Source organism: Vicugna pacos, chromosome 8 (assembly GCF_048564905.1).
Source record: "Vicugna pacos chromosome 8, VicPac4, whole genome shotgun sequence".
NCBI lineage: Eukaryota > Metazoa > Chordata > Mammalia > Artiodactyla > Camelidae > Vicugna > Vicugna pacos.
Window position 1 is genome coordinate 65,839,555 of NC_132994.1, and position 13,242 is coordinate 65,852,796.

The 13,242-nt window shown below is 37.7% G+C and overlaps 1 protein-coding gene across 1 annotated transcript in view; it reads left to right on the forward strand.

The window, feature by feature from the left end:
• The window catches only part of ESR1 (estrogen receptor 1), a 378,297-nt gene that overhangs the window by 77,858 nt on the left and 287,197 nt on the right, over positions 1 to 13,242 (forward strand). Inside the window, exon 4 of the mRNA XM_072966053.1 lies at positions 1,888 to 2,063. The gene's annotated coding sequence lies outside the window, so the exon portion shown is untranslated. The remainder of the gene's footprint in view (positions 1 to 1,887; positions 2,064 to 13,242) is intronic.

Genomic DNA, 13,242 nt, shown 5'->3' on the forward strand with positions numbered 1-13,242 from the left:
GGACTTCTTTCTTCCTTGTGTTAGATTCTAGAACGCTTAGATCATACGTAGCTGTCTCCCCAAAGGAATGGGCCAGGTTGTTCATCCGGGTTTTCTTGGACTCAACGATACTTCTGCCCTTAACCAGATGCCTTCACCTTACACAGTTATTTTCTTCTACACATTCTGTTGATTACATATTTATTTGGAATAATTGGGTTATTCCCACCCCCAATCATTTTAAATCTGTAAGACAATTCACTTAGTTTCCAACTTAGCATGAAGCTCTTCAGTTAGATTGTTTTTGCTTGTAACAGCTCATACCAGTGCAGAAGTGTGAATTTTAATTGGTTGTAGGGTTGAGAAGTTATTTCGGAGCATAGGGGTAGTTTAAGAAAGGCAAACTGGTATTTAAATAATGACACATTTCCCTGGGCTTCCTTGGACAGTCCGTTGGCCATGTAACAGACCTGACTGCTTGTGAGAGGATGAGAGGGGTGATCATGTACAAGAGAGATACGGAGAAAGAAGTAGGTATAATCTGAAGTCAAGTTCCATCTTCTCTGTGATTTGCCAAGTCCAGAGAGGCGGCTATGACCCCAAGGGGCACAGAAGGGCATTATCCCTTGAGCTGTCTTTGGAGATGATGCCAGTGGCTTCAAATGCCAAGTTCTGACCCACCTCAGCTGCTACAACAAGGTTAATCTATGAGAACTTGGAAGGACCTGCCCTGCTTCTCGCTGACAAAATCCCACCTGCAGCTTGCTGCTCCCCTGGGATCTGAACCAGTCCATCATTCCTGCCCTGCTTAAGGAGGGAGCCTCACAACCTGGGTGAGAAGGGTCAGGGCTTTTGCTGCACTTTGGGGCAACTTGCTGCTGTCTATGGAGGGACAAAGCCAAGTTCCAAAAGTCAAAAAGAAAGTGTAAACCAAAATGAAGTCTAGGTCCTCACGGGCCTTTGTATGATATAACAAACATTGGCTAAAATAAAAACATTTATAAAGCAGACTGTGAGCAGACAAATTATAGCCTTTGGCCATTCTTTCATTAGATGAGAATCCTATCTTCCATGATTGTGTTATTCTGGGGACAGATAATAACTAATAGAACCAATCTAACATCTACAGGTTTTTTTTTTCATAGCTCTGGACTAAGTTTCTTAGCATAATGCGTTGTTGTGATGCTTGTGGTCTGTAATTCTTTTTGCCAAGCCTACTTCATCAGTCCCCTGGTGTCCTGCAGATTTTTGAGGCATTGGAATCCTAGCAACAGATTTTTCATTTAAGGAGGATCGTCCTGATCACCAGCCTCCCACAGACTGGTGAAAGTTTTGTGCTTCTTCTTCGCGCTCACAGAGCATCCCTAGAGCATTTTTTGTGGAGCCTGATCTTCCACCAATTTAGTGGAAAAATATAACTTGCTGTGAATCTACAATCAGGTGTCCAAACGAGACGGTCTTCTAGGAGACAACACTGCCTCAAAGCTGGTTTTTGTTGGTTTATTTGTTTATTAGTTGTTTGTGAGTTTGAATTTGCATAAGGATGTAAGTAATAGAAAGGCTCTTTAACCTTTTTTAATTTGGAAGGCCAAATTAATAATAGTCCATTTCATTCCAAGAATTTTCTGATTATTTTTTCATTCATTGTCCCCCAAATCTTATACATTTGTTTTTTATTCCTAGTAACATGTAATAAAGTGAAAGTTGAAATGTATAATAGATCATAAACTTGAGTTTTTGAAAGATTTTCCCCCTAATTATAAAAGTCTGCCCATTTCCCTATTATTCAACCACAATATTAAATACTATGTTCCAAGTACTGTTCTAAGCAGTAAGCTTCTATTTGTTCGCTGAACTCAGAAGAAGATTTCACTGAGGCAACTATTATTATCCTCACTTTATGGACAGGAAAGTGAAGCAGAGTAACTGAGGCACAGAGAGGGTATGGAACTTGGACGAAATCTCATTGCAAGTAGCAGCAAAGGCATCTGAATCCTGGGAATTCTGCTTCGGAGCCCATTCTGCCAATAATTGAGCTGTGTTTAATGCAGAGAACTTCAAAAACACAGAGAGCCTGGCCAGAGGTTTGTCAATTTTGTTTACTCTTTCAAGAAACCAGCTCTAGGTTTGACTGATTTTTTAAACTTTTAAAAATCTCTTACTTATTTCCTTCCTGGTCTTTACTATTTCTTTTCTTCTGCTGACTTCAGGTTTTGTTTTTTCTTCTTTTCCTAATTCTTTTAGATGGTAGGTTAGGTTGTTTATTTGAGATTGTTCCTATTTTTTGAGGAAGGCCTGTATCACCATGAACTTCCCTCTTAGGACTGCTTTTGCTGCATCCCATAGATTTTGTGTGGTTGTGTTTTCATTGTCATCTGTCTTAAGGTATTTTTAAAATATTAACTACTATATATATAAAGTAGATAAACAACAAGTTTCTACCGTTTACCACAGGAGACTCTATTCAATATCTTGTAGTAACCTACAGTGAAAAGGAATATGTGTTATGTGGATGTATGACTGAAACATTATGCTGCGCACCAGAAATTGACACAACATTGTAAACTGACTATCCATAAACAAAACCAATAAAATAGGGAAAAAGCAAGAGAAAAGTCTGCCCATTTCCCTACCAAAGATATCTGTTAAATGGAAACAATTAAAATTTAGCTATATATACATGTATGAAGCCATCATGTTGTACACAGTAAACTTACAAAATGTTATATGTCAATTATATCTCAATAAAGCAGGGGAGAACCTTAGCTACATGTACTTTCTGAATTTTTATTTGCATATAACTTTAAAAAGGTAGTTTATTTGCACATACTCTTTACCTCACCCCTACTTTTGCCCTTTTCCCACGTCAAAAAACATTCTTTTTCACTATCATGTTTTTGTTGCATAATGCTCCATTGTATAGAAGTACACAATTTACGTGATTAAACTTCCTATTAAAAGACATTTATGTTATTTTTTCAGTGACCCATTGGCTGTTTAGCAGCTTATTGTTTAGTCTCCACGTGTTTGTGTTTTTTTGGGGTTTTTTTTTTAGCATTTTTTTCTTGCCATTGATTTCCAGTCTTATATCTTTGTAGATGGAAAAGATGTTTGATATAATTTCAGTCTTCTTAAGTTTATCTGTTTTGTGGCATAGCATGTGACCTATGCTGGAGAATGTTCCATGTGTCCTTGAAAAGAATGTATTCTGCTGCTTTTGGATAGAATGGTCTCTCTCTCTATATATATCTATTAAGTCCATCTGGTCTAATATGTCATTTCAAGCTTGTGTTTCTTTATTGGTTTTCTGTCTGGATGATCTGTCCATTGATGTAAGCGGGTGTTACTATGTGTTATTGTCAGTTTCTCCCTTTACGTTTGTTAATATTTGCTTTATGTATTTAGGTGCTTCTATGTTGGGTGCATATATATTTATAATTGTTATATCTTCTTGTTGGATTTATCCCTATAGTATTATGTAATGTCTTTCTTTGTCTCTTGTTACAGTTTTTGTTTTAAAAGCTATTTTTGTCTGATATAAGTATTGCTACCCTGGCTTTTTTTCATGTGTTCATGGAATATCTTTTTCCACTCCCTCACTTTTAGTCTGTTTGTGTGCCTAGATCTGAAGTGAATCTCTTGTAGGCAAAATATATGTGGGTCTTGTTTTTGTATCCATTTAGCTACTCTGTGTCTTTTGGTTACAACATTTAGTCCATTCATATTTAAAGTAATTATTGATAGATATGTCCTTATTACCATTTTGTTAATTGTTTTCTGGTTGTTTTTGTAGTGTTTTTCCATTCCTTTCATCTTTTGTTTGCTCTCTTCTCTTGTGACTTGATGACTATCTTTAGTGTTATGTTTGATTCCTTTTCTCTTTTTTTGTGTGTGTATCTATTATAGGTTTGTGGTTTCCATGAGGTTTGTATATAACTATATATGTATTTTAATATATCTAGCATACATATTTTAAATTTGATGATCTCTTAAGTTTGAACACATTCTAACAACCCTGCATTTTCCTTCCCACTTTCCAAAGTTTCATATTTTTGACACCATATTTACATCTTTTTGTTTTGTGTATCCCTTAACTACTTACTGTGGATATAGATGATTTTACTATTTTTTGCCCTTTAACTTTCCTACTGGTTTTATAAGTGACTAATCTACTAGCTTTACTATACGTTTGCTTTGACCAATGCATATTTTCCTTTTGTAATTTTCCTAATTCTGTTGCGGTCTTTTCTTTTCCACTTGGAGAAGTCCCTTTAACATTTCTTGTAAAAATGGCTTAGTGGTGCTGAACTCTTTTAGATTTTGCTTGTCTGCAAACTCTTTAGTCCACCTCCAGATCCCAGTGATAGCCTTGGTGGGTAGCGTTTTCTTGGTTGTAGGTCTTTTTTCCCCTTTTATTGCTTTGAATGTATTGTGCCGCTCCCTTCTGGCCTGCAAAGTGTGTTGAAAAGCCAGCTGATAGTCTAATGGGAGTTCCTTGTATTATGTAAATTGTTCCTTTTCCCTTGCTGCCTTTAAGACTTTCTCTTTCTATTTAATTGTTGCCATCTTAATTAGAATGTGTCTTGGTGTGATGCTCTTTGGATTCATCTTGTTTGGGACTTTTTGTGCTTGCTGAACTTGACGTCTGTTTCCTTTTCCCAAGTTAGTGAAGTTTACAGCTGTTATTATTTTCAATGTGTTGTCCCTTTCTCTCTTCTCCTTCTGAGGCCCCTATAATGTGAATGTTAGCATGATTGATGTCCCAGAAATCTCTTAAACTATCCTCATTTAAAATTTTTTTCTTTTTTCTGTTCAGCTTGGATGATTTCTACTACTGTCTTTAAGTTTGCTGACCTATTCCTCTGGATCACCTAATCTGTTGATTCCTTCTTGTGTGTTTTTTATTTCAGTTACTGTATTCTTCAGCTCTGTTTGGTTCTTCTTTGCATTCTCAAACTCTTTGTTAAACTTCTCATTGTGTTCACTCATTCTCCTACTGAGTCTGTTGACCATTTTTATTGTCTTGAATTCTTTATTGGGTAGATTCTGATCTCCATTTTGCTTAATTCTTCTCTGGGGTTTTGTCATGTCCCTTTGGGACATACTGCTCTGTCTCCTCATTTACCCCAATTCTCTTTGTTTATTTCTATGTATTATATAGGTCAGTTACATTTCTTGATCTTGGAGAAATGGCTTCATGTAGGAGATGGCCCATGGGGTCCAGCAGCACACTGCCTTCTGGTCAACAGAGCTACACAGAATGTTCCATGGGTGGACCACATGGACCCTTCTGTTGTGGTTGGGCTGACTACTGTGGGTACACTGACTGGCTGCCGGATCCTGTCTCATGTGGTGGTTGCCGGCATGCTGGTGGGTGAAGCTGAGTCCCTGCATGGCTGGTTGCATGGCCTGAGGGATCCTGGGGCTGTTGCTGGCCCACGGGTGGGCAGGGTTGAGTCCAGGCATGCCTGGCTGTGAGGGCTAGGGGACCCAAGGCCGGTGTCAGTTTGCTGGTTGGTTGGTAAACCCCCAGTGCTAATAAGCTTGAGGGAGGACTCCAGTATGGTGCTTGTCAGCACAGGTGTCCTCATGGTAGAATGAGATCCCCAAAGTGGCTGCCGCCAGCTTCTATGTCCCCAGAGGGAGTCCAGTTCCTTCTGCCTCTCTGGCTGTTCCCTAAGATCAGCAGGTGGGTCCGACTCAGGCTTCCTTCAAATTACTGCCTCTGCACTGGACACAGAATGTGTGAGACTTTGTGTGTGCCCTTTCAGAGTGAAGTCTCTGACTCCTACAGCCCTCTGGCTGTCTCATATGCAAGCCCCGCTGGCTTCAAAGTCAGTCATTCTGGGGCTCATCTTCCCAGGGCAGGACCTGTGGCTGGGGAGCCCAATGTACAGCCCTAACCCCTTGCTCCTTGGGGCAAACCTCTGCAATTGTAATCACCCTCCCTTTCGTGAGCTGCGTACCTGGGGGTATGGGTCTTAACTAGACTGCATCTCTGTCCCTTCTACCCATTTTCTTGTGGTTCCTTCTTACATTGTAGTTGTAGAACATCTTTTCTGCTAGACTTCAGGTCATTCTCATAGAAGGTTGCTCCATAAATAGTTGTAATTTTAATGTGCCTGTGAGAGGAGGTGAACTCAGGATCTTCCTACTCCTCCACCTTTGCCAAACCTCAGGAATGCACATTTTAAGTGCTTGATTCATCTTGTCAATTATCCTCCAGAAAGATTGCCTCACCTTATATTAATGCTAACAGTCTACAAGAGGGCTTATTTTACTGGACACTGGATGCCTCTAAGTTACTAGTCTTCCCACTCTTTTTATTTAATACACAAAACAAATGAAAAAATTTCTCATTTCAATGTGTATTTTTCAATTTGCAACAAGTACAGAAATTAACACTTTATCCTTTGAATAAGTATATATGGTTCAGATGTTAAAGAAACAGAGTATTATATGGGATGTGTAGTTCTGACTCCTGCTTCTCAGACGTCCATCAATAACTCTCTTAGGAGGCAACCACTGTAGCATTTTCTTGAGTAGCCTCCCTGAAATAATTATGCATATATAATGGAAGGCATATGGAAGTAAACATGTGTGTCCGTGGGTTTAATTTTTTACACACAGAGACATACTATACCTATTGTTTTGCCCACCCCCCTTTTTTTGCTTAACCAAAGATATCAGAGATTATTCTATATCAGTAAACATAGAACTATCTTACTATTTTTTAATGTCTACATATTATTGCATTATAAGGAAAAAGCTTCAACTATTAACATTTTTTATTGGCCATGGGCATCTCTTCTTTTGCAATTGCCTGATGATAATTTTTGAGCCTTTTGTTATTGTGGTTTTTATTATTTTGGTTATTGTTGATGATTTGTAAAACTTTTTTTGTGTAATAAGATTAGCAGTCCCTTTGTACTAAATAATGCACATTATATTTCACATTGTTGACCTTTTAATTTTGTTTTATGATTTTTTCATTTGTTGTTGTTTTGTTTTGTTTTGTTTTGTTTTTATTTTTGGTGTGGATATAAAGAACTCTTTTTTTAAACATTTTTTATTGATTTATCATCATTTTACAATGTTATGTCAAGAAGAACTCTTTTTATATAACTGAGTCTATCAATCTTTCTGGTTTGGTTTGTGAATAATTTTCCTGGATTACCAAAGACTCCCATTGTCTCCTTGTTTACTTGGATTCTTTTGACATAGACTCATGGGATTTGGGCTAGAAAGACCTTAGAGTTAAATGAAGGAAAAATGTCCAGTCCGTGCAAAGCCTCTATAGGCACACTGACAGGTTCAGGTCTTCCTTTGCTTGAATGAATCAGTGGCCCAAAGCTCACACCTAGCAAAACCCATTCCATTGGCCCGCTCGGTATTATAAAGCCCTTTCCTGAATAAAACTTTAACATACCTCCTTGAATCTTATGTCTAGTTTTTTCTTTTTAATAAACACAATACAGATTTATTTTCTCTTTTACAATACATTCAATTGTTTTTTTGAAATAATTTATTCTTTTTTATTATTTTTAAACCATCCATACTTATACATGTTATTTAAAATCTATACGATAATGTTGCAAGAAAAAAATCCAAATAGTTATGGCAGTATTACCTTAGGGTAAAGTGTATGTGTGTTTTTACCATCTTAACCATTTTTAAGTGTACAATTCACCAATTTTAACTGTATTCACGTTGTTGTGCAACAGATTTCCATTTGTTTATTCATTCAACTGTCAAAGGATACTTAGATTGCTTCTACCTCTTGGCTATTGTGAATATGGCTGCTATGAACATGGGTGTGCAAATATCTCTGAGACCTTCCCTGCTTTCAGTTATTTTGGATATGTACCCAGAAGTGGGATTGCTAGATCATATGATAATTCTATTTTTAATTTTTTGAGCCGTTTTTCATAGCAGTTGTACCATTTTACAATCCCGCCCACAATGACTAAGGGTTTGGTTTCAATTTCTCTACAACCTTGCCAACACTTCATATTTTCTGGGTTTTTCATTTTTTTGGGTAGTAGCCATCATAGTGGATGTGAGAATCAATTGTTTTGAATATAACACAACTGTCAGAATTTTTTTTAAAGTAGTGTCCAAGTGACATTTCTCCAATTTCATGTAATCCGTAAAAGTAATATCATAAATTAGAATGAGTCCATGAGTACTTATAGTTGGAGGAATTTTTTTCTTATGGGGTTAGTTTTATTTTATACATGCCTCATTTATAAATTGATTTTTAATGGGCATAAGCTGAAATTCAGTGTATGTGGTCACAGTGGGCTTAATTTGAACTGGACTTGAGTTGAAATGACTTATTAGCTTCATATGGACTTAGGATTTGTTAGTGGCCCAATAAGGTAGTGGGATGGTGTTGACACCTTATTTACCTCCATCTCCACCTCTGTTAGCCTGAAATATTAGTGCTACTTTCAGCACTCAGCAGGTGTTGCCTAGTGGCCGGACACCTGCCACCATTTTCAAATCGTGGAGTATAGGCTATTGGTAGAGATGTCTCTGTCCTGAATCCTTTCCAGTATTTCATCTTTTGTCTTATTTGTAAGATGAGGCTTCACTGAATAGGACTGTCCTGGCTTGACCACTAGGTGATTCAGGGTTAAGCTTCCCAATCTTGGGTAATTATTAGATTTTTAACCTTTTAAATAGAGATAGTAATACTCGTACCTACTTCACAGAATTGTCATGAGGGCTAAGTAAGATAAGGCATGAAAAGCGTTTAGTGAAGTCCTTGGCATGTGAAGTGTTACATAAACACAGTGGTTGTTGAAGTTGTTATATCCTGTAATCATATGCTTGAGGCCAATCAGCTTTTATTCTCAAGCTAAAGGCATAAAACCATGGTGTGGCTCTTTTCCTAGGGTAATTTTACTAGCTCAGGTTTCATCTGTTCCTCTTCTGTGTGGATGGTTTTTCTTTCCTTCTCATGAACATGACGGGATTCCAAGTCCAGTGTTGATTGCATATTGTCAAACAAAGTGAAAAACAGCTGTTGTCCCCAGAGTCAGGCCAATAAAAGTCTTCCGACTGCCCTGTGTGATGCACCTCAAGGATCTGTTTTCACTAAGCCACTTTCCTTTACTCTCAAATGATACGAAGTCCATATAGGCTATAACCCCAAATCTCTTTGATATCATTTCCAAAATCTGGCCATGCCACAGATTAAGGCCAACTGTTTATTTCACTTGTTGTTCATGCTCTGACTTGATTTTGAAATTCTGCCTTAATAGGCATCATACTTCAATTTCTTATGGCAGAATTCCTTTCCTTCTTACCATCTAGCTTCATCTCTTAGCAATAGACCCACGATCGTCATCTGGGACGTGGTCCTCGTTTGCTGACTCTTTCCTGTCTTTGTCCTTCTTCCCCTTCATCCCTTTTTCTTTCCCTGCTTTCTCCATGATCCCGTCACACCTATTTATTGAGAAGCTTCTGTGTGAAAAGCACCGCTGTCCTTAATATCTGGACCTGGACACTGTCTTTGCTGGTTCTGTCAGAGCAGATTTAACAGGTCAGTTGAGATTCATGGTTCCATGATCACTAGGGTGCCCCTGTATCAGCTGAAACAAATAACATTCTCTGAAGACACTTCCTTTTCCTTCCACGTATGAACAGGCTGCGTATTCGTGCTGCTTCTCAGGCCCTTGGTCCACTGTGCTGTCCTGCAGCTGACAGAGTGGGCCCCACCTCGGAAAGCTCTCACCTAGGCCTTCACCTCTGTCTTGAACTCCCCTCTTATTCTCCAGGAACATTCTTCACATTTCTTAGAGCTTCTTTCATTATTTTTTGATAATTTTTCTCTCTCTCTCTCTTTTTAAAATGAAGCAGAGTCTTACCGCAACGTGTTTCTGGTCTGTGTGTGTCTCTGTCTGTGTTAAGAGTTTTTTAATCTGATGCCCAAACCCTCAGAATCTGGTTCACTCTGAACACTTCTCTTTAGTCATTTGTTTAGCATGTCTACCTCTTCTCCGTAAACCCTAGGCTATTATTTTCCAAGCGTCAAGGCTGACGTTCTGCTCTTGGGCGAGAGGGGTTCCAAGTCCATCGATGCTTATGACTGGCTTTGACCACTGGTGACATCTCTGGAGGCTGCTGTCAGCAGAAATGGGGCTGCTGTTGGGGCTGTGTCTACCTCCAGCTAGCCAGATCCCTTTACAGGGGGGAAATTGTTCCGTTTCTGATTGGGGCAGGAGAGGTGAGTCTGTCACTCACTGCTGTTCCCTAGCAATCCACAGCAATGTCAGTTTTCTGTGTGCCCTGATGGTCACCTTTCCATGATCACAATCATCCCCTCCTCCTGCCTCTTCTTCCTGCCTCTTTTTCTCTTCTTCCTGCCTCTTTTTCTCTTCTTCCTCTTTTTCCTCCTGGTTCCTTTATCAAAGCTTACCTTAAACATTTCTCACTATAAAGCCTTCATATTTTTAGAATAAATGTCACCGAATCCTCCTCTGTGCTCCAACATTTATCTCTCTGGTAGAGCACTTATCATTTCATTTGATAGCTCTCTCTCTCTCTCCCCTGCTCGCCCGTGAGCTCACACAGGGTAAATGCGGGGTATTATTAATACCATTTCCCTTAAGCTTAGCAGAGCAGTCACGCTAAGTGTCTTGTCCCTGCCAGTTCTTAACTGTGTAATCTTGGGCAAATCGCTTAATTTGTCTGTGCCTCTGTGTTTTCATTTACAACCTGGAGATGATAATAATGATGCTCAGAACAGTACCTGCTGTATAACATGGCCATTTAAATGTTTGCTACTGTGTGTTGAGTTCATTTTAATAGACTCATTCTAATCAAGTTCACCAATCATTTATTTAGCAAAGATGTGTATGTTGTACATTGATGGTCATTACAGCTGGAATAGGGCTGAGGATGTAGGCATTCAGTCAATATTTTTGAGTGAATTAAGGCATGAATGCACTAGGTGTCATAGACACAAGAAATAGAAGTCCTTATTTCTTTCTTTCAGACCTCACAGACTGGGAATACAAAAAGGAGATAAAATAATAATTGAATGCTGCATAAATGCACTATTCATCTATCTGTGGACATTTGGGTTGCTTCTACCTCTTGGCTATTGTGGGGAATGCAGCTATGAACATGGGTGTATCTCTATGAGACCCTGCTTTCAGTTCTTTTGGATATACACCTAGTGTGGGATTGCTAGATCATATGGTAATTCTATTTTTAATTTTTTTGAGGAACTGCCATACTGTTTTTCATAGCATTTACACCATTTTGCAATCCAACCAAGAATGCACAAGAAGTCATTCATTTTTCAGCTGATGATATGGGAACATAAATTGTTTTTTGTCTCCAGTGTTACCCATGTATTTCCAGTATCTTTAAACTTTTAAAAGGTATGTTCCTGATAGGAAAGTATTAAACCACATTGTTTCATTTGTATACATTTGTAAGGATTGCATATACCAAGATGACTCTCAAAAAAATAGCTTTCTATTTCCTTAGGTTGAACTTTTGTAACCTTGTAGTATGGATAATTAAAATAAAGGTGATTTAGTTCCTTTTGGGTTCTTTGGACCCAGTGTTAGTTAGCATCTTCCTAAACTCACTGAATGATCAAGTAATTCTCAGCCAGTGGCTCCTATTTCCTGACCTAGACTTTTCACTGCTTTCTGAACATCTCTACTTATACATTTTGCTTCTTTTGAGACATATCCCATTAGGATAATCATGAACAAATCATTATGTGAATTCCTCCTGCCTGTGTTTTCTTTTTCAAACAGTGGAAGTGCTGAAGTTAATCAAACTTGTGGACCTTAAAATACAAGTAGATCAATCACTGTTGTCATTGTTGGGCTATTGGCTTCTTCTAGATTATTCCAGGAAAACATTATTCAATTCAGCAAAAATATATCATCTCAATGAAAAATGAACAATGAGTACTTCTCCTTTTTTTCTCTTTTGAGAAGTATGTAGCTCCAGTATTTGATTGATTTAATTTTAAAAATATTTTTTGAGGGAGGGGTAATTAGGTTTTTATTTTATTTATTTTAAATGGAGGTCCTGGGGATTAAAACCCAGACCTCATGCATGCTAAGCATGCACTCTACCAATAAAGCTATACCCTTCTCCCTTTTGTTGTTTTATTAAATTGGTAAGATTTGTATTATTTTAGATATAGGCCATGAAGAGGATGATTGTTTAAAATTCTCCCTGTAACAACAATAAGTGGTTTCAGTAATTTTATTAAATGGTTCATGATTGTTTTAGTGTTTTATAACAAACATTATGTATTTTAACCCAAAAGTAAACTTTTTAATATTTCAAGTTTATTTTTTTACCCAAATCCAGAGAACAGATACTATGAAAGTCCTCTAGCTAACAGATAACCTGACCATGATTACATTTGATGGTATGGTAGTTGAAACTGAAGTGCTATATGTAATAGGGATAGACTGGGATTTCAAAATTGTAGAATAGATAAACAAGATTACACTGTATAGCACAGGGAAATATACACAAAATGTTATGATAAATCACAGAGAAAAAAATGTGACAATGAGTGTGTACATGTCCATGAATGACTGAAAAATTGTGCTGAACGCTGGAATTTGACACAACACTGTAAAATGATTATGAATCAATAAAAAATGTAAAAAAAAATTAAATGTCATACAGGGCCCTGTGCAAATTGATTCTTAATAAACTTCTAAATTTCATTCTTAAAAAAAAAATAAATAAATGAACTGGTTGAGGAAGACTTAAGTTGATGAAAGGTACAATTTTGGGTGACACTATGAACTTGATTTTAAGTTTTACTTTGATTTAAAATATTACTAGAGAAAACATAATACGTAGCAGCTCTTTTCCACATCAAATGGGAGTTTAGATGAGGAGCCGGAAGACTAGGTCAAGGGCAAGGATTATGGAGTTAGAGTGTTTGGTGCCAATCCAGTCTCTGCCACTTACTAGCTGTGTGACCCTGGGCAAGCTACTCAGAGCTCATGTTCTTATGTGCAGACGGCAACTAGTAATGGGTTGTCATTGCATTTAAGTGAATTAATACTTGTAACTTGCTAGAGCTATGCCTGTTAACGAGGAAATACCCTATCAGATTTTGCTATTGATTTTCTAGCATCAGCCATGAATTCTTAGGTTGTTCTACATCCCTCATATTATCTCAGACATCAAGGTTGCTGTTATCTGCAAGACAATGGATTTTTCTTTTTACTGAATGGTTTTAGAATGTGGACTAACCAGAGG